This window comes from Fundulus heteroclitus, unplaced genomic scaffold (genome assembly GCF_011125445.2).
Source record: "Fundulus heteroclitus isolate FHET01 unplaced genomic scaffold, MU-UCD_Fhet_4.1 scaffold_119, whole genome shotgun sequence".
NCBI lineage: Eukaryota > Metazoa > Chordata > Actinopteri > Cyprinodontiformes > Fundulidae > Fundulus > Fundulus heteroclitus.
In genome coordinates, this window is record NW_023396531.1 from 51,423 (window position 1) to 73,153 (window position 21,731).

The following is a 21,731-nucleotide window of genomic DNA, read 5'->3' on the forward strand; positions in this document are numbered from 1 at the left end:
GTCGGACCACTACGCTTTACTACTAAAAGACGCGTTATTGCGTCGAATAAACACTAATTGACATACACTAAATCTTGCAATTTAATTTAAGAGCAGATACATACTTTGTGCTTGGCTAAATACTAACTATACATAACGTTGCCTTCACAAATGACTCGGTTCTTTTCACATGTCTTGGGCATAATATCCCCAAATCCAACCTTCCGTCTTGCAGTGGCGCTTGATTTAAATGTTCGAAGCCACGGCTTGCATACCAAAGCACTATTAACCCCGAAAACAATAAATGCAATAATCCTATCTATAACACTAGCGTAAACGCAAAAACATAAATATACATTGCATTTTAAACAACAACATTTAAATACAATTAAAGAGCAATACCAGATCATATATTTATTTAAAAAAGAAATACACACTAGCGTCTGCCTATGGCGGTGCTGGCAGCCATTGGATGACTTTTGTACACTGCATCGTAAAACTCACGTATTATAACATGACAACATAAGGCAAACTGTTACAATAGACCATAAAGATACATACCAAGGTATCCGTATCGAAAGGAGAATGATTCCCGTTTACTTGGCCGACAGTAGGATAACAACGCTGTTACGATCCCATACCTTCATAGCGCAGGGGGACCGGCTGGGTTGCCAGATCAGGATTAGGGCAAGTTATGAAAAATCGTAGGAGGATGTATCAAAAAGTATCTTCTGTCAAATACGTAAAAGAAAAACAACATTTATAAGGATTAATGTATTGGTAATATTTTAAGCTGAGCAATAATATCTTACTCAATCAACATGGAGTAAAATCATCTGGTAACTTCCTTTTTCTGAAGAAAATAAATTGTTTGACTTAGTTAACTATTACTGGCTAAGTTGCTTGTAGTTGTTCTTGGCCACTAAAACCTGTAAATATATGGTTTGGCTGTTAAAACCACTTACCTGCCTTGGGTTATCAGGCATAACAAACCAATTACTATGCTTAGTGTATTTTGATGAAACTTTAAAATATGGTCAGAGTTACCGCATATCTGGCAACCATTTACTGTTGATACCACAGACATGTATACGTAGGCAAAAAATATATCGGCATGAAAACAGGAATTTATTTACTAATTTATTTACACATTGTGTAAACAGCAGGGCGTCATTATTAGTCATTTAGCCATAGCCCGGAGTTTAACATTTGGCACTAGGATGAAAGTGCTTGAAAAATAACAAAATAAAAATATTTTTTGTACAAGCATGTATTTTACTAGTGTAATTTATTCCAAAATTGCATATTAAAATGCCCAAACAGGCTATTACGCGTTCAGATTTAAAAGGATAAAATATATAATTAATTTGCAATTAATCTTGAATTAACTATCAACATTATGCAATTAATCGAAATTTAAAAAAAAATATCGTTTGACAGCCCTAATATAAATACATGTCTTGTGTCCTTATTGTACAGACTATTAATACGTATTAATACGTTTTCTTCTCGAAAGCGGTTAAAGTAAACTAATACCCACTCCCGAGTTCAGACACTAGATGGCGCAAAAGCAATAATCTAACCTACTGGATCTAGATATTTACCTGAGAGAGCACCTGCTAACTAACCAAGAAATTAATGAGAACGTGTAGCAGCATAAACGTTAAGAAGGCATTTAGTCATATTTAGGCCCGAACAATCAACAGAGAAGGTCAAGAGTAAATGACGAGACGAACAGCCATGGTAATGTTACAGTAGAACTTTGGTGGATGATGAAGATTTGCAGGCATGCGTTACAAGACTAGAGGCAGCAGCAGCAGCTGATTTCTCCACCCTCCCGACCAGGACAGGTTGGAGGCTGTCTCGAGCCAAGCATGCAGGCCATATAACCTTGTTGTTACATTCATAAAGCAATCGAAATTACCCCCCCTTCCTCTCTCTCTCTTAGCCAAACTTTCACCCTGTACTGGCACCTGTCAATGGCCACTAATTTTCATACGAATTACATTGTTCCATCAAATAAAATTTAATTGAATTGAATCCTTATTTGGCATTACCAACGTTGCTGAGCCTTTATTATCCATCTAAATTGTACACAACCCAACGTTTACTGAATTTTTGCACATATTTGCACTGCACCACACTTTTCCATACAAATGCCTTTTTGCGCCATTATTTTTGCACATAAACTGAACATTCTTCTGCACACTGTTCTTGCACACTGTTTTTCTTCTGCATTGTTAGATTTGATCAAAGCTTATATTGTAATGTTGTCTTATTCCACCTGCAGTCCCATTATACTGACGAAATTTCGTTCTGTATGCACTCTGTACATACAAACTTACAATAAAGTTGTCTAAGCCTATTTAATACCATGTTTAAAGATGATTCCCCCCCAGCTGATTATGACAGATGGGGGTGGCTTACGGGGAGTGGATGGCAGTCGATCTTGGTTCATATCTTCACTCCAGTTTTAGTGGTCATTGCCCTGCTGGTCATTTCGTCAAGCTGCTTAATCCCTTTGGTGAAACGTCTGTTAACCTCTGCAGTATCAGTTAGCTTCTTTACTGGTCAAGCTGAAGCAGATACTGGTGTTTTCCCCGAGAAACATGCCCAACATTTTGATATTTTTTATCCGAGTGATGATATTTCTGATCTAAGTGACGATAATGATGATATTTCTGATGATGATGATTATGATGTTAGTGATACAACCTGTTAACATGGATTTTCTGGTTTTTTTCTTTATCATTTTCTATGGTATCAGAAACATGATCAGAAATACTTAAACAATCCCTAGAGGGAAATTACAGTTCCAGTACAACCGTCCATCACATGCATCACAAGCATTTAGGGGGAACGATTTGACTGAGGCCTTGTTGCCAAGGACCCCACCTGACGCAGTTTCCATAGGGCGCTGCCTTTAACTCTGTGGAAAGATAGGAGCCACATTTGATCATAATTTCAAAACAAAAATCCAGGTAGCGTCACGTTAACTAAACGTTTTTGCCGAAAACCGGCGCTGACAGCCCCCGAAATGGTGTAAGCCTCGCTCTGGCATCCTGTCAGGCTTGTGATAGCTGCCAATAGAGACTGGCACCCTGTACTGGCACCTGTCAATGGCCACTAATTTTCAGATGAATTACATCGTTCCATCAAATAAATATGACTTTATGAAAGGTTTGACACAGTTTATTAAATAATGAAATCATAATTTCAAAACAAAAATCCAGGTAGAGTCACGTTAACTAAACTATTTTGCCGAAAACCGGCGCTGACAGCCCCCGAAACGGTGTAAGGCGCGCTCTGGCAGCCTGTCAGCCTTGTGACAGCTGCCAATAGAGACTGGCACCCTGTACTGGCAGCCTGTCTCTGTTGTGGCAGATGCCAGTGGAGACTGTCAGCCTAGTGGCATCTGCCAGTAATACGCCGTGGCAACACGACTTGCCACCGGAACTGCCAGAATGACCTGCCACTGCCACAAATAGTGCTCGGTCCTGCTGCGCGTTTCTGCTGATGCGATTGTAAGTAACATTGGAATGGTTACTCTCTCTCTCTCTCTGTGTGCATGTTCATACTTTCACTGTGTTAGTCATTGTTTGTACTGCCGTTTTTTCGAATTTTGTATGATTGTGGTCTGTTGCTGAGTAGCTAAGTCGCTAGCGGGATGTTAATTTTATTAGTTAGCAAGTTAGTTAGCTTGCTGCCTAAATATTGTTGTTGTGGTAGGTGATAACTGCATCGCTTGCTATTTAGCAAACTTGCTTCACATGTGAAGTATCTGAAGACTGTGTATTTACTTTACTTAATTCCTTATTTTGTGCAGATTGGGTTTGAATCACGTTTTGCAATGAGCTGCATAAATCTGAAACCACAGACATGTATACTAGACGCCGCGTTATTGGGTGGGAGGCGTGCCGACAGAGCGGCCACCTTAGGTCAGACCAAGCTGCACTCAGACAGAATACAAGTCAATTCAGAAAAATGTACTTTATGTTTTCAGACACTGATTCCGGTGAATTCTCACCCGATTTCCAGATAAATCAACTGACTGAAAACGTCACCCCTTTAGGGGCTACATGGGACCAATTGATTGAATTAAATGATTGTCTAACTTGATAAATAATTTCGATTTTGTATTGAAAGTAAGCAAACTTCCGGAGCTCCGTCCCAGGAAGCCCGACATTTACTCCACTTATGGGGTCGCAAATAAAAGGACACTAGGAACCAGATCCTGGGGAATTACCTTCCATAAGGAAAATTTTATGATAGATAATCCTCATGCTTTACAGTCACAGTTTTTCCGGCATAAACACAATATGTGCTAATGGGTAGCAGGGATGGAAGCAGAGAGAAGTACATTACAAACCAAAAACAAACAAAATGGTCCTAAATTATTGGATAGACATCATTTATGGGGGGGGGGGGGGGGAAAATATTATGCAGTATTTTTGGTTTTGCTATGATTTTGTAATATATTTGATTCTGAGATGCGTTATTAGTTTTTTTGTTGATTTTTTTTCCCCAGATTGCGGTTTGTATTATATCCTTTTTAAATGCTGTTATGAGCAACTTTGCTCTCACTTGTCTGTATATAGTTTTGCTCCTATGTAGATAAGTGCTGTTGTCTGTAGATCGGTGTTGGAAGAAAGACAGAGAGATTTATGTGTGTATAATTTGTGTGTATATTAGATTAATATTAGGGGTGTGCAAAATAATCGTCATGACGATGCATCGCGATTCTAATTTTCGCGATCTACTGCATCGATTCTTGACGGCAAGTATTGATTATTAATTTTAAAAAATGAATAAATACAATAGCGTACCGCGCACGTGACGTCACCGTCTCAAGAGCAACGCCCCTTTTGCCGCTTTGGTAGGGCATACAGGTAGAGAACGTCTGTAGCAACCAGCTATTACACGCGCAACAGAAACAGCAATATGACCGACTTTACAGCCGTTAAACTTTCCCAAGACGATGTCCCAGGCGCACGGATTACTGGTCGCACTGTCGAAGAACACACTAACCTTCAGCTCAAACGATGGCTTGAGTGTCGAGGGCTTAAAAAGACCGGAAAATGGGCCGAGTTGATCGAACGGTAAGCTTTGGGTTTTTTTTCCTGCGCGGCGGTCATGGCGTCGTAGGCCGTTTTTTTTGTTTTGTTTGTAATCACCGTCCAGGAATCGGTGTTTAATGTTTGTCTTATTTGAAATGTTTTTGAGTAGGCTATCATGTTAGCGCCTGCTACCATGATAGCCCATATGCTATCATGGTAGCAGGCGCTTCGTTATTAATATGTCGGCCACCAAAATACTCTTACCTGTTCACTACTTGATGTCGCTGGAATTGGGTCAGGATGTTCTTCGGTTGGGCCCTTTCCTCCGACAAAATGCTTGCTACATATGTACGTGAATTTGGTAACTTTTTCCGGGTTGAACTGTTGTGTAGGCTGACCGCACCGGTGAACCCAGCGCACACATTTCTCCTTGGCAGTCTTGAAGAAAACATCCTTCATATGCGGCCGATCAGCGTACCTCGAGTCGCTGTTGCACGTTCAATTCAATTCAATTCAATTTTATTTATATAGCGCCAAATCATGAAACATGTCATCTCAAGGCACTTTACAAAGTCAAGTTCAATCTTATTATACAGATTGGGTCAGATTATACAGATTGGTCAAAAATGTCCTATATAAGGAAACCAGTTGATTGCATCAAAGTCCCGACAAGCAGCATTCACTCCTGGGGAAGCGTAGAGCCACAGGAAGAGTCATCTGCATTGTACATGGCTTTGGTGCAATCCCTCATACTGAGCAAGCATGAAGCGACAGTGGGAAGAAAAACTCCCCATTAACGGGAAGGAAAACCTCCGGCAGAACCGGGCTCAGTATGAACGGTCATCTGCCTCGACCGACTGGGGTTACGGAAGACAGAGCAGAGACACAACAAGAGAGACAAAAAAGCACAGAAGCACACATTGATCTAGTAATCTGTTCTACATTAGATGGTAGTAGCGGGTGAGCCGTCTTCTCTGGATGATGTCACAGTTAACAGAACGCCAGACCAGGTGTACCTACTATGAAGAAAAAGAGAGAGAGCAAAAAGTTAAAAGCTGAAATGACGACAGTCATTTCAATGTAATACAATGCAAAACTGGAGAACAGTAGAAATCAGTAGAGTGAGAAAATTAGACCCTGATGTCCTCCAGCAGCCTAGGCCTATCACAGCACAACTTTAGAGATAGCTCAGGGTATGAGCCACTCTAACTATAAGCTTTGTCAAAAAGGAAAGTTTTAACATTAGTCTTAAAAATAGATAGGGTGTCTGCCTCACGGACCAAAACTGGGAGTTGGTTCCACAGGAGAGGAGCCTGATAGCTAAAGGATCTCTCTCCCATTCTACTTTTAGAGACTCTAGGAACCACCAGCAGACCTGCAGTCTGAGAGCGAAGTGCTCTGTTAGGAATATACGGGGTAATCAGAGCTCTGATATATGATGGAGCTTGATTATTAAGGGCTTTATACGTTAGAAGGAGAATTTTAAATTCTATTCTTGATTTAACAGGAAGCCAATGAAGGGAAGCTAAAATTGGAGAAATATGATCCCTCTTGTTGATTTTCATCAGAACTCTTGCCGCAGCATTTTGAATCAGCTGAAGACTTCGAACTGCATTTTGTGGACTTCCTGATAGTAAAGAATTACAATAGTCCAGCCTTGAAGTAACAAATGCATGGACTAGTTTTTCAGCATCACTCCTGGACAGAATGTTTCTAATTTTGGCGATATTCCGGAGGTGAAAAAAGAAACTATGGAAATCTGTTTAATATGGGATTTAAATGACATGTCTTGGTCGAAAACAACACCAAGATTTTTAACTTTATTACCAGAGGCCAAGTTAATGCCATCCAGATTAAGTGATTGATTAAGAACTTTATTTTTTGAAGACTCTGGCCCAAAGATTACAACTTCTGTCTCGTCAGAATTTAAATGCAGGAAATTTAAAGTCATCCAGCTTTTGATGTCATCAAGACATGACTGCAGTCGAAGTAACTGATTGGATTCATCAGGATTTATGGATAAATATAGCTGAGTGTCATCAGCATAACAGTGGAAATTAATCCCATGCTGTCTGATAATTTTGCCAATCGGAAGCATATATATAGTAAATAGAATTGGTCCAAGGACTGAACCCTGTGGTACTCCACAAGTGACCCTAGAGTTTGAGGAAGATTTATTATTAACATGAACAAACTGGAATCTGTCCGACAGATAAGATTTAAACCAGCCTAATGCTTTTCCCTTAATCCCTACAGTATGCTCAAATCTTTGTAGGAGAATATTGTGATCAACTGTATCAAATGCAGCACTGAGATCTAACAGGACAAGTATAGACACAAGTCCATTATCTGAGGCCATGAGAATATCATTAGTGACCTTCACCAGAGCTGTTTCAGTGCTATGATGAGCTCTGAAGCCTGACTGAAACTCCTCAAGTAGGTCATTACTTTGTAAATGTTCACATAGTTGATTAGCAACTACTTTCTCAAGAATTTTAGATAAGAAAAGAAGATTAGATATAGGTCTGTAATTTGCTAACTCATCTTGATCAAGAGATGGTTTCTTAAGTAAAGGTTTAATAACAGCTACTTTAAAAGCCTGTGGTACATATCCATTTACCAAGGATAGATTAATCATGTCTAAATAGGACCACTGATCAGAGGGAATACCTCCTTAAACAACTTGGTTGGGATTGGGTCTAACATACAGGTAGAAGGTTTAGATGAAGCTAAAATTTTAGAACTGCTTTTAAACAGTTCAGACAAAAATTCTTATTGCCACATTGCCAGACAGGACACTTAAAAGAAGAGATTTGTTTTCCTTGAGCTACTTACAATTCTGGTAGAATAATGACTGTTCCTTCTTTCCATCTTATTTTTTTAGGCATCTGTATAAATCTGAACACTAACATAATAGTTATTTATGTTTTCCTGTTCTGGCATGGACATCTCTTGAGATCTTTGGCATGACCGTACCCTCACACCTAATCTCTTTTGTCCAGTCACAGGTGATTTCATTATAACTTTACAGTAAATTAAAATATCATAATGTAATTTAAATCAGAATGATTTCTTTGAATTTAATCTTGGTTGAATGTTTCCTCTATTTCATGTTTCATTTTGATAGAATAAGGTATAAAGGTTGAACCTCCAATTCTATTAAACCAATTCTATATTGATACTAGTTAATATCCAGGGACCTGATGTTGAGATAATGGACCCTTATAAGTCCACTATCTGTTTGTATTTGAGTTGAACTGAGTGCTCAACTCAACAACAAACTAGAGTGGAGTCACAATCCCAATGCTCTCTAAAGGAAGGATCTGAGCAGACTCTACCTCCTGAGGAGACTGAGGTCTTTTGGAGTGCACAAGGCACTCCTAAAGACCTTCTATGATGCTGTGGTAGCATCAGCCAACTTCTATAGTGTGGCATATTGGAACAGCAGCTTATTTGTAGCTAAGAGGAAGCAGATGGATAAACTCATTAGGAGGGCCGGCTCTATCCTGTGATGCCCCCTGGACCCAGTACAGTTGCTGGGAGAAAGAAGGACTGTAATAAAAATAAATTGACTGATGGACAATGTCTCCCACTAAATGCATGGAGCTGTTGCAGAGGTGGAGAGCTCTTTCAGTGACAGATTGCTTCATCGTAAATGCTCAAAGACCATTGTTATTGTATTATTATGGCTTGTCTCCTAAAGTCACTATACCTGACGCCACTTTAGACATGTGAGCACTGAAGACACGATAATTGCATATCAGCTCTGCAAGCATTACAAGGCCAATGTTTGCACATTTACTGTGAGGGATAATGAATGTCTAGGATATGACTGTCTTTGTTTTGTCTCATGGCAAAGCTGCTGTCAAGTATTGTAAGAGGTGAGAGCGGGGGCCACACAGAAACAGGGCAGACGAGACTGCAGCTGGACCATTGGGTGCGATTACTTTCATGTATATAATCTCTGCTCTGTTTCTCAAAGTGCTGGAACTTGACCACTTTACCGTTTCCTTATTCAAGTCTGGGAAATCAGTTATTATTTATTTTTTCTACCACAACCATCTAGATTTTATAACCTCTGCTACACCTAACAAACTCAATAAGTGTTTCCAAACATGCTAGTTATTCACAAGTTCTTGATCCAATCAAGAATCATTTTCACTGTTGATCAGATGCAGTTGTTCATTTGCACATTTTAGATTTTCTGTGATTGTTTGTACAATCATGCATATTTTATAGTTTTCTTACATCATTTTGTAAATTTGCTCCTGTCTGTCCTCTATTATTTCTTAAACATTGAATGTTTACTTGGATATGCCATATGATCTATTAATAATTGTGCAGTATATTTTATCTTTCTGATAAGTCTGCTTTATGGCTTAACTTTAAATTAGCTTTTTATTCATGTTTATTTTAGTGTGTAAGTCTGGTGTCTTCTGTCTATGTGTTTTTGCCACCGTCAGGCCTGAAATTCCCCATTGTTGAACAATAAAGGTATTTTTATTCTATTCTATTCTATAAATATATACTATGTTTTGGATGTTTGGAAAACCCAGAGTGGAACTTGCATTTAGTTTTAATGTTATTTTTGTTGAAATATTCAACTGGAATGGACTGGGGACTGATAAACCATGAGGTGGTCTTTTTTGTTCGGATTTTTTTTGTCTCTTCTTTTCTTTCTGATATGTTCTTTTTCTTCTGCTGTTCAGTTTAAGTTTTAACGTTTTCATATAATTTAAATTCACGTGTACGTTCTTTCTCTTCTAATTGTTTTTGCCGGTATCACATTCAAATTCACTGTGGGATAAGGAAGTTATTTCTTTTTTATTTTATTGTATTCTAATTGGAAGTAAACTGAAATATACGAAGAGGCTGGGTGAATTATATAGGTATGTAGCAAAATGCTTGCATAAAGTACTTATTGAACAACCACCTTTAGCAAATTTCTGGTGTTTTCCTAATTGTGGTGGGTGTCAAGGACTATCTTCTGGACATTTGCCAAGTTATTGGTCCAGTCCTCCCCATGACTGTGTACATATTTACACATTTATCCAGTAAAATAGCTTTTTTATGTTGCTGTTATTTCATAATCTAATTTTCACAGACTCCGAAATTGGGGTTTCCAATATTTTTAAGCCAACATTATCAAAATTACAACAAATAAAGGTTTGAACTAATTCAATCTACTATGCGAGATGCATATATGAGTTTCACTTTCTAAAGTGACGAAAAAAATCATAAAAACCTGTTGTTTGTGCTGTTGTAGTAAAAGTCAGGCACCGTACCTGTCAATATTCCATGTCCCAAACATAATGTGTAATGGTGATAAAAAGTTATCACATTCCTTAACTTAATTAAATATCAGGAAGAAAAATCTATGTATAATTGTTACCTATGGTGAAACATGTTAATGTCAAAACAAATGTAGATCAGTTAAACAGGCCATGAATGTGGAATAGTTTAATAATAATTGATTTCATATAGTCACCAAGGATGCATGCAAGTATATATTTTCATGTCAAGTGTGCACAGACATTCATAAGACTGTCAACCCCTGATTGGATCAGTGAGGATAAATAGTACCGCAAAGTTTAACCTAAGCCTACCATTCTGCTTCCCCATTATTTCAGCAAAAGGGGTGGTAATTTTGTCACGCTCACAACCTTGAGAACAACAAAACAATCCTGGTTCTTTTTGTTGTTAAAATATTTAGGGCAATTTTTTGAAGAATGTTGGTTTTGGAATTTGTGCATTTAACACTTTATACTGTTTTATGCTTTAGACTCCACAAACAAAATTCCTTTTGCCTTCTTTGTTCTGGGGTGAAGGCAGCAGAGTAAGAGAGATATTTCAAAACTGGAAGAATGATCAAGAACGTAAGACTTCTCCATCAAAAGTGTCATTGTTGAAGTCCATGCAGTGCCATGGTACTCTATGCCAAAGCACAGACATCTCAGGATCAAGCCTTGTGATGCACCACCTCTTTCACCCTGGCAGGCGGCATGCACAGCCTGTTTTTTATCAGCCGTATGTTTGCGCAAGACGTTACCTCAGAGAGGATGTATGTATATGTATGTGTGTATATATATATATGTATGTGTGTGTATATATATATGTATGTGTGTGTATATATATACATTATATATAATGTATGTATATATAGCCCTTCAAAATAATATATGTATATATTTTGAAAGGTTATATACATAAAGGCCTTCAAAATTTATCTTCAAAAGTCACGTGATTAATGAAATGGAGTCTAAGTTTCTCATTATCTGTTAGTATGACTTTTTCTGAAATGCCCCAGACGCTGCAACACCACTAAGGCCAGCTTCACACTGCCTACCATTGTTTGCCCACTTAGTCGTTTCATTGCAAAATGTGCTGTATTAGCAATCCAAACTGGATCGATGTAGGGTCTGTTCCTGCATGGACTCGATCTGTATTTCTGACGGACAATGGAAGAGGGATCATTGTCATGCCATAGCGCCACAGAGCCGGTGGAAAATACCCTATTGATTAGAATGGCTTCTATTTGTGAAGGAACGGATAATGCAAGGATGATTGAGTCTATATGAATGAGGGGTAAGCAAGAGATACCAAACCATGAAGACCAAGTAACTCTCCAAACAAGTCAGGGAAAAAGTTGTTGAGGAATGCAACTCCAAGAACATCATCTCCACAGTTGGTCATGGTAATGACAGCATCTTCCAACATGTAACCTGACTGACATTAATTTGACAGATTAGGCAAAAGCCAAATTAAATCACACTCTCTCAACAAACATGGTCTTGTGCAAATATGGAATTAATTATGAACAGTCTAGTTAAAATCATAATAAATAAGTTAAAACACCAACCAAAAATCATTCATAATATATATATATATATATATATATATATATATATATATATATATATATAAAAAATTTCAAGTCTGCACTGGTAATGAAAGCATCATGTTGTGGAGATGTTTATTCAGATGCAGGGACTAGGAAACAAACAAAACAGTGTTAATGCTGCTCATCCGACATGTAATCTGACTAATATTAATCTGACAGATTAGACAAAGGCCAAATTAAATCACACTCCATCAACAAACATGATGTTGTGCAATTATGGTTTTAATTATGAACATGGAGTGTAATGTTCTGTTGTTGTTTAGGTTATTTTCAGTTAGTCAACTTTTCTGTTTTAGGATTTATTTCTGTGCTGTGTTGTTTTGATTTGTGCTTAGTCTGCTTGTTGTCATCTAGTCTTGGTTTTATTTGCTTAGGGTTTTTCTTTATTAGTCTGTAGGTTCCTTCTATTGCTTTCACCTGTTTTGGTTAATTAGATCCGCCCTGTTTTCCTTTTCCATTCGCCTATTTAAACCCGCCCTAGTTTTCTGTTTGTTGCCGGGATGTCTTGCTTTGCCTCCACTCACTCCGTCATTGGTAAGAACAGTCCAGCATTTATGATCAGTCTGTTTACCTGTCCGTCACCTGTTTTGATCTGTTTTTGTTATTTGAGTCTGCCCAAGATTTTCCTGATCACTTGGATGCCAGCTCTGTACCTTTTTGTTTTCACCTGGACTGCCCATCTTTTACTTTAATAAATCTTTGGCATCAGCTCCGTGTCTGGCTCTTATAGGATTCCTCATAGAACGTTACATTACATCCCGGCCAGTCAAATGAATCCTAAGCCGACACGTTTTTTCCGTTCTGGAGGAGCTATGCTATCCCAGACAGACTCTACACCCTCCCACCCCAGCCTCATAAGTCACTCACCGGAGCTCTCCGTTCGATCATCTTCACCGCGGTGTCTTCCAGATCCGGACGTCTTCCTGGAGGTCGACACGGAGGTAATCCGGAAGCTCCGTCCGGACCTGTTTCTGGAATCGATCCCGTTCCCATCTCTTGACGATGAGGCGCATGAATCGCCGCGGGCGTCGGCGGTCCCGTCTCGTCAGGAGAGATCGGAGTCCCCGCCAAGTCCGCCATCCCGCCACCGGAGGAGAAAACGGCGGCCTGTTAATCAGTCCTCCAGCCGTTCGGAGCAGCGATCGGCCGTTGCTTCTCAGCCTTTGCCGGCTGCCCCGTCGGCGTCCTCTGCCGCTTCCTGTTCAGTGGATCGGGGCCCTCCACTTCCCTGTCCGAATCCGCCCACAGCTCCTCCTAGTGGCGCTGAAGAAGCTGATTACAAAGCCCTGGAGGACAAGATAAGGACATTTGCTCCCCTCATTAAACGCCTAAGGGAGGCTCTCTTCACCCATTATTCGGAAGAGCTGGAGCAGAGATTAAAGGTGGTGGAGGGGCATTATAGATCAGCCCTCAAAACATTCTACTGCCGACCTGGGTCTGTCACCGAGGGACCGGCCGACGCCTCGGCTTCTGGGTCTGTCACAGAGGGACCGGCTGACGCCTCGGCTTCTGGGTCTGTCACCGAGGGACCGGCCGACGCCTCGACTTCTGGGTCTGTCACCGAGGAACCGGCCGACTCCTCGGCTTCTGGGTCTGTCACCGAGGGACCGGCCGACGCCTCGGCTTCTGGGTCTGTCACCGTGAGTCTGACCGACGCCTCGGCTCCTGTCAAGCCCTATGAGGGGGTCCAGGAGGACCTGATTCTTCTGGCATGCGACGTAAGCACCCAGGAGAGTCCGTCGCTAACGTCCGACGTGGGAACCCAGAGGGGTCCGTCGCCGACGTCCGACGTGGGAACCCAGAGGGGTCCGTCGCTGACTTCCGACGTGGGAACCCAGGGGGGTCCGTCGCTGACGTCCGACGTGGGAACCCAGGGGGGTCCGTCGCTGACGTCCGACGTGGGAACCCAGGGGGGTCCGTCGCTGACGTCCGACGTGGGAACCCAGAGGGGTCCGTCGCTGACGTCCGACGTGGGAACCCAGAGGGGTCCGTCGCTGACGTCCGACGTGGGAACCCAGAGGGGTCCGTCGCTGACGTGCGACGTTGGAATCCAGAGGGGTCCGTCGCGGACCTGCGACGTTGGAACCCAGGGGGATCCTTCGCTCTTCGGGCACCCAGGACCTCAGAAGGGGATTCAACAACCGGGACCCCCTGGAGACCTAAAGCCTCATGGTGTTGTTTACAAGTCCAGACCGCAGATAGCCCTCATGGACAGCCAGCTCTGGGAGAGACTTTATTGGACGTCTCTTTCTGAGACCCTCCAGGAGTTGATTCTGAGACTCCTGGTGGCTAAGGGTCTGACTTTGGTGCCTGAAGCCTGTAGCCCGGGGCCTCCTGAAACCTGTAACCCGGGGTCTCCTGAAACCTGTAACCCGGGGTCTCCTGAAGCCTGCAGCCCGGGGTCTCCTGAAGCCTGCAGCCCGGGGTCTTCTGTAGTCTGTAGCCCTGTGGCCTCTGTAGCCTGTAGCCCTGTGGCCTCTGTAGCCTGTAGCCAGGCTCTCACCTTAGCAGCCTGTAGCCAGGCTCCCACCTTAGCAGCCTGTAGCCAGGCCCCCACCTTAGCAGCCTGTAGCCAGGCTCCCACCTTAGCAGCCTGTAGCCAGGCCCCCACCTTAGCAGCCTGTAGCCAGGCTCCCACCTTAGCAGCCTGTAGCCAGGCCCCCACCTTAGCAGCCTGTAGCCAGGCTCCCACCTTAACAGCCTGTAGCCAGGCTCCCACTTTAGCAGCCTGTAGCCAGGCTCCCCCTTCAGTCGCCTGTAGCCAGGCTTCCCCTTCAGTCGCCTGTAGCCAGGCTTCCCCTTCATTCGCCTGTAGCCAGGCTTCCCCTTCAGCCGCCTGTAGCCAGGCTTCCCCTTCAGTCGCCTGTAGCCAGGCTTCCCCTTCAGTCGCCTGTAGCCAGGCTTCCCCTTCAGTCGCCTGTAGCCAGGCTTCCCCTTCAGTCGCCTGTAGCCAGGCTTCCCCTTCAGTCGCCTGTAGCCAGGCTTCCCCTTCAGTCGCCTGTAGCCAGGCTTCCCCTTCAGTCGCCTGTAGTCAGGCTCCTTCGTCGGTCGCCTGTAGCCAGGCTCTTTCCTCCATCGCCTGTAGTCAGGCTCCTTTGTTAGTCGCCTGTAGCCAGGCTCCTTTTTCAGTCGCCTATAGCCAGGCATCCCCCTCAGTCGCCTGTAGCCAGGCTTCCCCTTCGGTCGCCTGTAGCCAGGCTTCCCCTTCGGTCGCCTGTAGCCAGGCTTCCCCTTCGGTCGCCTGTAGTCAGGCTCCTTCGTTAGTCGCCTGTAGTCAGGCTCCTTCGTTAGTTGCCTGTAGCCAGGCTTCCCCTTCGGTCGCCTGTAGCCAGGCTTCCCCTTCGGTCGCCTGTAGCCAGGCTTCCCCTTCGGTCGCCTGTAGTCAGGCTCCTTCGTCCGTCGCCTGTAGTCAGGCTCCTTCGTCCGTCGCCTGTAGCCAGGCTCCTTCGTCCGTCGCCTGTAGCCAGGCTCCTTCGTCCGTCGCCTGTAATCAGGCTCCTTCGTCCGTCGCCTGTAGCCAGGCTCCTTCGTCAGTCGCCTGTAACCAGGCTCCTTCGTCAGTCGCCTGTAACCAGGCTCCTTCGTCAGTCGCCTGTAGTCAGGCTCCTTCGTTAGTCGCCTGCAGTCAGGCTCCTTCGTCAGTCGCCTGTAGTCAGGCTCCTTCGTCAGTCGCCTGTAGTCAGACTCTTTCCTCCGTCGCCTGTAGTCAGACTCTTTCCTCCGTCGCCTGTAGTCAGGCTCCTTCCTCCGTCGCCTGTAACCAGGCTCCTTTGTCAGTCGCCTGTAACCAGGCTCCTTCGTCAGTCGCCTGTAGCCAGGCTCCTTCGTCAGTCGCCTGTAGCCAGGCTCCTTTTTCAGTCGCCTGTAGCCAGGCTCCCGCACTGGGAACCAGTGACCAGGCGCCGCCGCCTGTAGCCGTTAACCAGGCGCCGCCGCCTGTAGCCACTAACCAGGCGCCGCCGCCCGTAGTCTGTAGTCCGGCGCCTTCCTCAGCCTGTAGTCCGGCGCCAGGTTCTGTTTTCTTCCTCTCCAGACCCCGCCGACGGCCTCCGAGGTTTCTGGTCCGCCGAAGACCTCCGAGGTTTCTGGTCCGTCGACGGCCGTCTGTCACCTTGATCCGCCGACGGCCTCCTGGACGTTCGCCGGAGAGCCTGTCACGCCGGGGCCGTCCGCCGGAGAGCCTGTCACGCCGGGGCCGTCCGCCGGAGAGCCTGTCACGCCGGGGCCGTCCGCCGGAGAGCCTGTCACGCCGGGGCCGTCCGCCGGAGAGCCTGTCACGCCGGGGCCGTCCGCCGGAGAGCCTGTCACGCCGGGGCCGTCCGCCGGAGAGCCTGTCACGCCGGGGCCGTCCGCCGGAGAGCCTGTCACGCCGGGGCCGTCCGCCGGAGAGCCTGTCACGCCGGGGCCGTCCGCCGGAGAGCCTGTCACGCCGGGGCCGTCCGCCGGAGAACCTGTCACGTCTGGGTCGTCCGCCGGGACAACCGCCGGAGAACCTCTCACGCCGGGGACGTCCGCCGGAACGTCTGTCACGCCGGGGCCGTCCTCCTGGACGCCCGCCGGAACGTCTGTCACGCCGGGGCCGTCCTCCTGGACGCCCGCCGGAACGTCTGTCACGCCGGGGCCGTCCTCCTGGACGCCCGCCGGAACGTCTGTCACGCCGGGGCCGTCCTCCTGGACGCCCGCCGGAACGTCTGTCACGCTGGGGTCGTCGCCCGGGCGACCGCCGGAGAACCTGCCACGCTGGGGCCGTCATCCGGGACGCCCACCGGACTCTTGTTGTTTGTCTGGCGCCCAGTTTGGGTTGCTCTTGTTTAATTTTGTTCTGTTTTGGACTCTTGTTTTGGTTGTTCTTTTTTCTGACCCTCCTGCCTGTAGCCCCCTCCACCCGCCCGGTCAGACTTTTATTTAGTTTTCTTTGTAGAGACGTTTAAGGGCGTCTAGAATCCGCCCTTGAGGGGGGGGCTCTGTAATGTTCTGTTGTTGTTTAGGTTATTTTCAGTTAGTCAACTTTTCTGTTTTAGGATTTATTTCTGTGCTGTGTTGTTTTGATTTGTGCTTAGTCTGCTTGTTGTCATCTAGTCTTGGTTTTATTTGCTTAGGGTTTTTCTTTATTAGTCTGTAGGTTCCTTCTATTGCTTTCACCTGTTTTGGTTAATTAGATCCGCCCTGTTTTCCTTTTCCATTCGCCTATTTAAACCCGCCCTAGTTTTCTGTTTGTTGCCGGGATGTCTTGCTTTGCCTCCACTCACTCCGTCATTGGTAAGAACAGTCCAGCATTTATGATCAGTCTGTTTACCTGTCCGTCACCTGTTTTGATCTGTTTTTGTTATTTGAGTCTGCCCAAGATTTTCCTGATCACTTGGATGCCAGCTCTGTACCTTTTTGTTTTCACCTGGACTGCCCATCTTTTACTTTAATAAATCTTTGGCATCAGCTCCGTGTCTGGCTCTTATAGGATTCCTCATAGAACGTTACATGGAGAGTCTAATTAAAATAATAATTAATAATAATAATAATAATAATAATTAATAATGTGGAACACCAACCAAAAAAACATTATATATATATATATATATATATATATATATATATATATATATATATATATATTAGTGCTGTCTAACGATTAAAACATTTTAATCGCAATTAATCGCATAATGTCGATAGTTAACTCGAGATTAATCACAAATTAATCGCATATTTTATCCTTTTATTTCTGAAAGTGTAATAGCCTGTTTGGGCATTTTAATATGCAATTTTGCAATAAATGACACTAATAAAATACATGCTTGTACAAAAAATATTTTTATTTTGTTATTTTTCAAGCACTTTTCAGAATTGGAATGAAAATATCCTGGTGCCAAATCTTAAACTCTGGAATCATGACGCCCTGATGTTTACACAGTGTGTAAACAAATGTGTAAATGAATACCTGTTTTCATGCCGATATATTTTCTTTGCCTCTTAAACAAAGCTAGACATGGTATTATGCATAAACATATAAATTAATAAAAATTGTACATTTCAATAAAGTCACAAGTTTTGTTCATTTCTTCACTCTCTCTCTCTCACACACACATCTAATCCTGAGCTTTCAAAAACAATAATTTCTTTGAATATTTTTGCTTGCTGTTTCTATCCATATTCATAGAGTTTAAGCCTGGAAAAAGGTTTTAAATTTCCAGGTCATTCCAGTCTTACACTTTGCTTGCAACTGGGCAGGAGCTTAGTACCCTGAAAGAGACTGTTTAGTAACTCCAGGTCCTTCGTTTGGCACCGTAATTCAGCCTTAGTTTGTCAGAGACAACAAATTAATAAGCATTAAAGTACGGTTTATGGGTTGGGGTTTCTGCAATGTTATCAGCGTGTTAAAAGCTCATCTTCAAAACCAATGTCTGCTTAAAATGGTGATCTCCACCATGTAATCTACTTTCAGCAGTTATCACCGGTTATTGCACCGTAAACTGCAGAAAATACGTGCAGAGTCTGCCTTTACTATCGTCGGCTCCTATGGCGGAGGGATATTTCAGCTGGATACACTCAAATGTAGTGCAGGCAGGCCTCTTAATAACCCCTATTTCGTCACTTATTTTAAAGCCCAAATAAGCGATTTCACTTTCAGAAACCTGCCCAAAAAAAACGCAACCCGTGACTCATGAAATTTAGAAGCGCTTTTAGAAAAAAGAAGCCCAAAGTCGCATGTGTCCGAGGGTAAAAGAAACCCTTCGGGGCGGGTGTGTTTTGCTACAGTTTTCTAGCACTCTTGAAACTACGGAAAGCGCAGAGGGCAAAAGAAACACAGTCCGGAGAGCGTGGAGGGGGAAAAAACATTAGGGAACGGTGTGTGTGTTTTGACGCGACGCGCGATTAACGGCGACAAAAAAATTGACGGCGTTAAAATGGGTTTGCGTTAACACCGTTAATAATGCGTTTAACTGACAGCACTAATTTATATATGTCATGGTTTTTGAGTGTTTGGGCCACATGCAGACACAGACGGAAGCAGGAACAGTTTTAAGATGTTTATTTTAAGGCGACGTGGCACAGAGGTTAGGGAGTTCGTCTTGCAATTGGCGGGTTGCCGGTTCGATCCCCCGCACTGACTGAAGGTCAGAAGGTCACAAGAAGGTCCTGGGTTCAAGTCAGCCCTGGGTCTTTCTGCATGGAGTTTGCATGTTCTCCCTGTGCATGCGTGGGTTCTCTCTGGGCACTCCGGTTTCCTCCCACAGTCCAAAAACATGACTATTAGGTTAATTGGTCTCTCTAAATTGTCCTTAGGTGTGAGTGTGTGTGAATGGTTGTTTGTCTGCGACAGACTAGCGACCTGTCCAGGGTGTACCCCGCCTCTCGCCCAGTGTACGCTGGAGATAGGCACCAGCACCCCGCGACCCCATGAGGGATCAAGCGGATCAGAAAATGGAAGGATGGATTGATAACATTTATTTTTTAGATTTTTCTGCAGAATATCTACCACGTTAAATTTAACTTTCTCCTTATTAATGTCTCTAACCAAATTCCTTCTTTTTTCTTCATACTTCTTACAATACATCAGATGTTCTACTGTTTCGTCTTGTCCACAATATTCACATTTGCCCAACATATGTTTCCCTATTTTGAATAGTGTTTTATTTAATCCTGTGTGTCCAAATCTAAGTCTTGAAATAACTGTTTCTTCTCTTCTGCTTCTTTCTGCTATCCTCATTTCTCCGACATTCCGTTGAATCCTATAAAACCATCTTCATCTCCTTTCTTATTCCCATTGCTTTTGCCACATTTCCTTCAGCCTTTGTTTAATTATACTTTTAATTTCTGTCTTACTTAAGTTAATCATCATTGCAATGGTTCTATTTTTTGATTCCACAGCAATCTTATCTGCAATTTAATTTCCATTAATCCCTATATGTGCTGGCACCGAAATAAATTAGTTATAAACAGTTATACCCACCATTTGAACTTGATATGAAAGTTGTTGTATTTCAAGTAAGATGTCTAATATACTTTCAGAAAAATTATTTTGTGTACTGATTAACGCTGAGTTTGAATCTGGACATATAATTGATCTTAATGATCTCACTTCCTCTATCCATTGTAATGCTAACAATATTGCTAGAAATTCTCCTGTATATAATTTGAATATAACTATTTATATCTAAAAAACTCACACGGAAAGAAGAGACAATTACAAGAATTTATTAATACAATATTTTAAGACTTTGGCGCTCAGACCTCGGCAGGAAACATTCACGCTGAATTGTACTTCAATATGCACAAGCAGGTGTATGAGAATAGGAATGATCCCACAGGGATCTGGTGGTGGAGTAGGGATAGAATAAGTTTTGTTCAGTTCATAATATGATCTGTTTAAGCTAGATGTCCAACTTGGTAAACAGGTTTGCATCACTGTCCATGATGAGCAAGCTTGAAGCGACTGTGGAGAGGAAAAACTCCCCTTTGGGAAGAAACCTCTGGCAGAACCAGGCTCAACATGGCGGTATTCTGCTGGACCGATTGAGCTGTGACAGTGAATTCTGTAAGAGTCCAGGAGGAATTACACTCTAATAGAAACAAGGTTGTAGGAACACATAGGAAAGACAGATGGAACTGCTACGATGGTGGAGAAGGGGATGAAGGTGGGTTGAATCCAGTCATCAGAGTCCAGATAAGACATCGCACAGCGACTGCTTGCTTGCTGGGTAGAAGCTGAGCTGGATTTTAAGATGGATCCAGGATGCTGATTGGCTTCGTGGAGGAGCAGTTTAAAGCTGATTGGCTTGCGTTGGAGGCAAATGAGTCCCTGGTTGATGGAGGTAGGCAATGAGTTTCTTCAGTCTGAATTTCCTCTTTAAGCTCCATAATAACTATTGACGTATTCCTGTATCAGTTTATGTTTAATATTGCCTTCTTTTTAATTTTTTTAACCATGTCAAATCCACTGTAATTTCAGGTATGATCCAGGGAGGGATTATTGGTAACGGGACAGTTGGACTACATCTAATTTCATCTAATTTAATTTATTTTGTTTTCTGTTGCATTATCCATCCAAAACTTCCTGTTTGTCTCAAGAGGCTGTATTCACTGACTTTCTGGACTTTTCTAGAATCAGCCCTGTCACCTCTCAGCTGTCATCCTATCAGCTCTGCCCACTTCTCATCCACCAGTTATCATCCAATCAGCTCAGTCTCTTTCCAGCCACCACTCTGGTCTTGATCAGCTCCACCTGCTGCCACTAATTACATTCAACTCTGCTCACCTTTTCACCTGCCTACATATACCTGTCTCTTCCATCCACTCACAGCCAGAATGTCTCATCTGTGCACTTCCACTGTGTTTCTACCAGTTCTTCTTTGCTCTGCTGACTGCACTTTATTTGCTTGTTCAGCTCTCACTGGTGTGTGCCTCCAGTGCCTGCATGCACCTCAAACTGCCTAGATCCCCGCGAGTTCCAGCCTCTTGCTCTGCTCGTTCTGGTGTTTCCTCAGTCCGCACCATCTGTTCTGGTCAGCTCCTGCCTTCTTCATTGATTCTAGTCTGCCACTGTCTGCAACCCCTGTTCAATATTGATACTGCCATTCACCCCACCTGCATCCTCTGGTCTTCTGCCCATTACTGCCTGCCTGTTTCATCTTCTATTATTCACATTCTGCAATAAACTTAAAAACAAAGCTTTGTGTTCAGCTAAATATCAGGTTCTCCAGCAGCATTCTTAACAGTTCCCGTAGTGAAAATGTTGGAGCAAACCCTTCAGGAGGCAATGATAAAGTCAGCAGCTGCATAAGAAATTGGAGATCACCTCA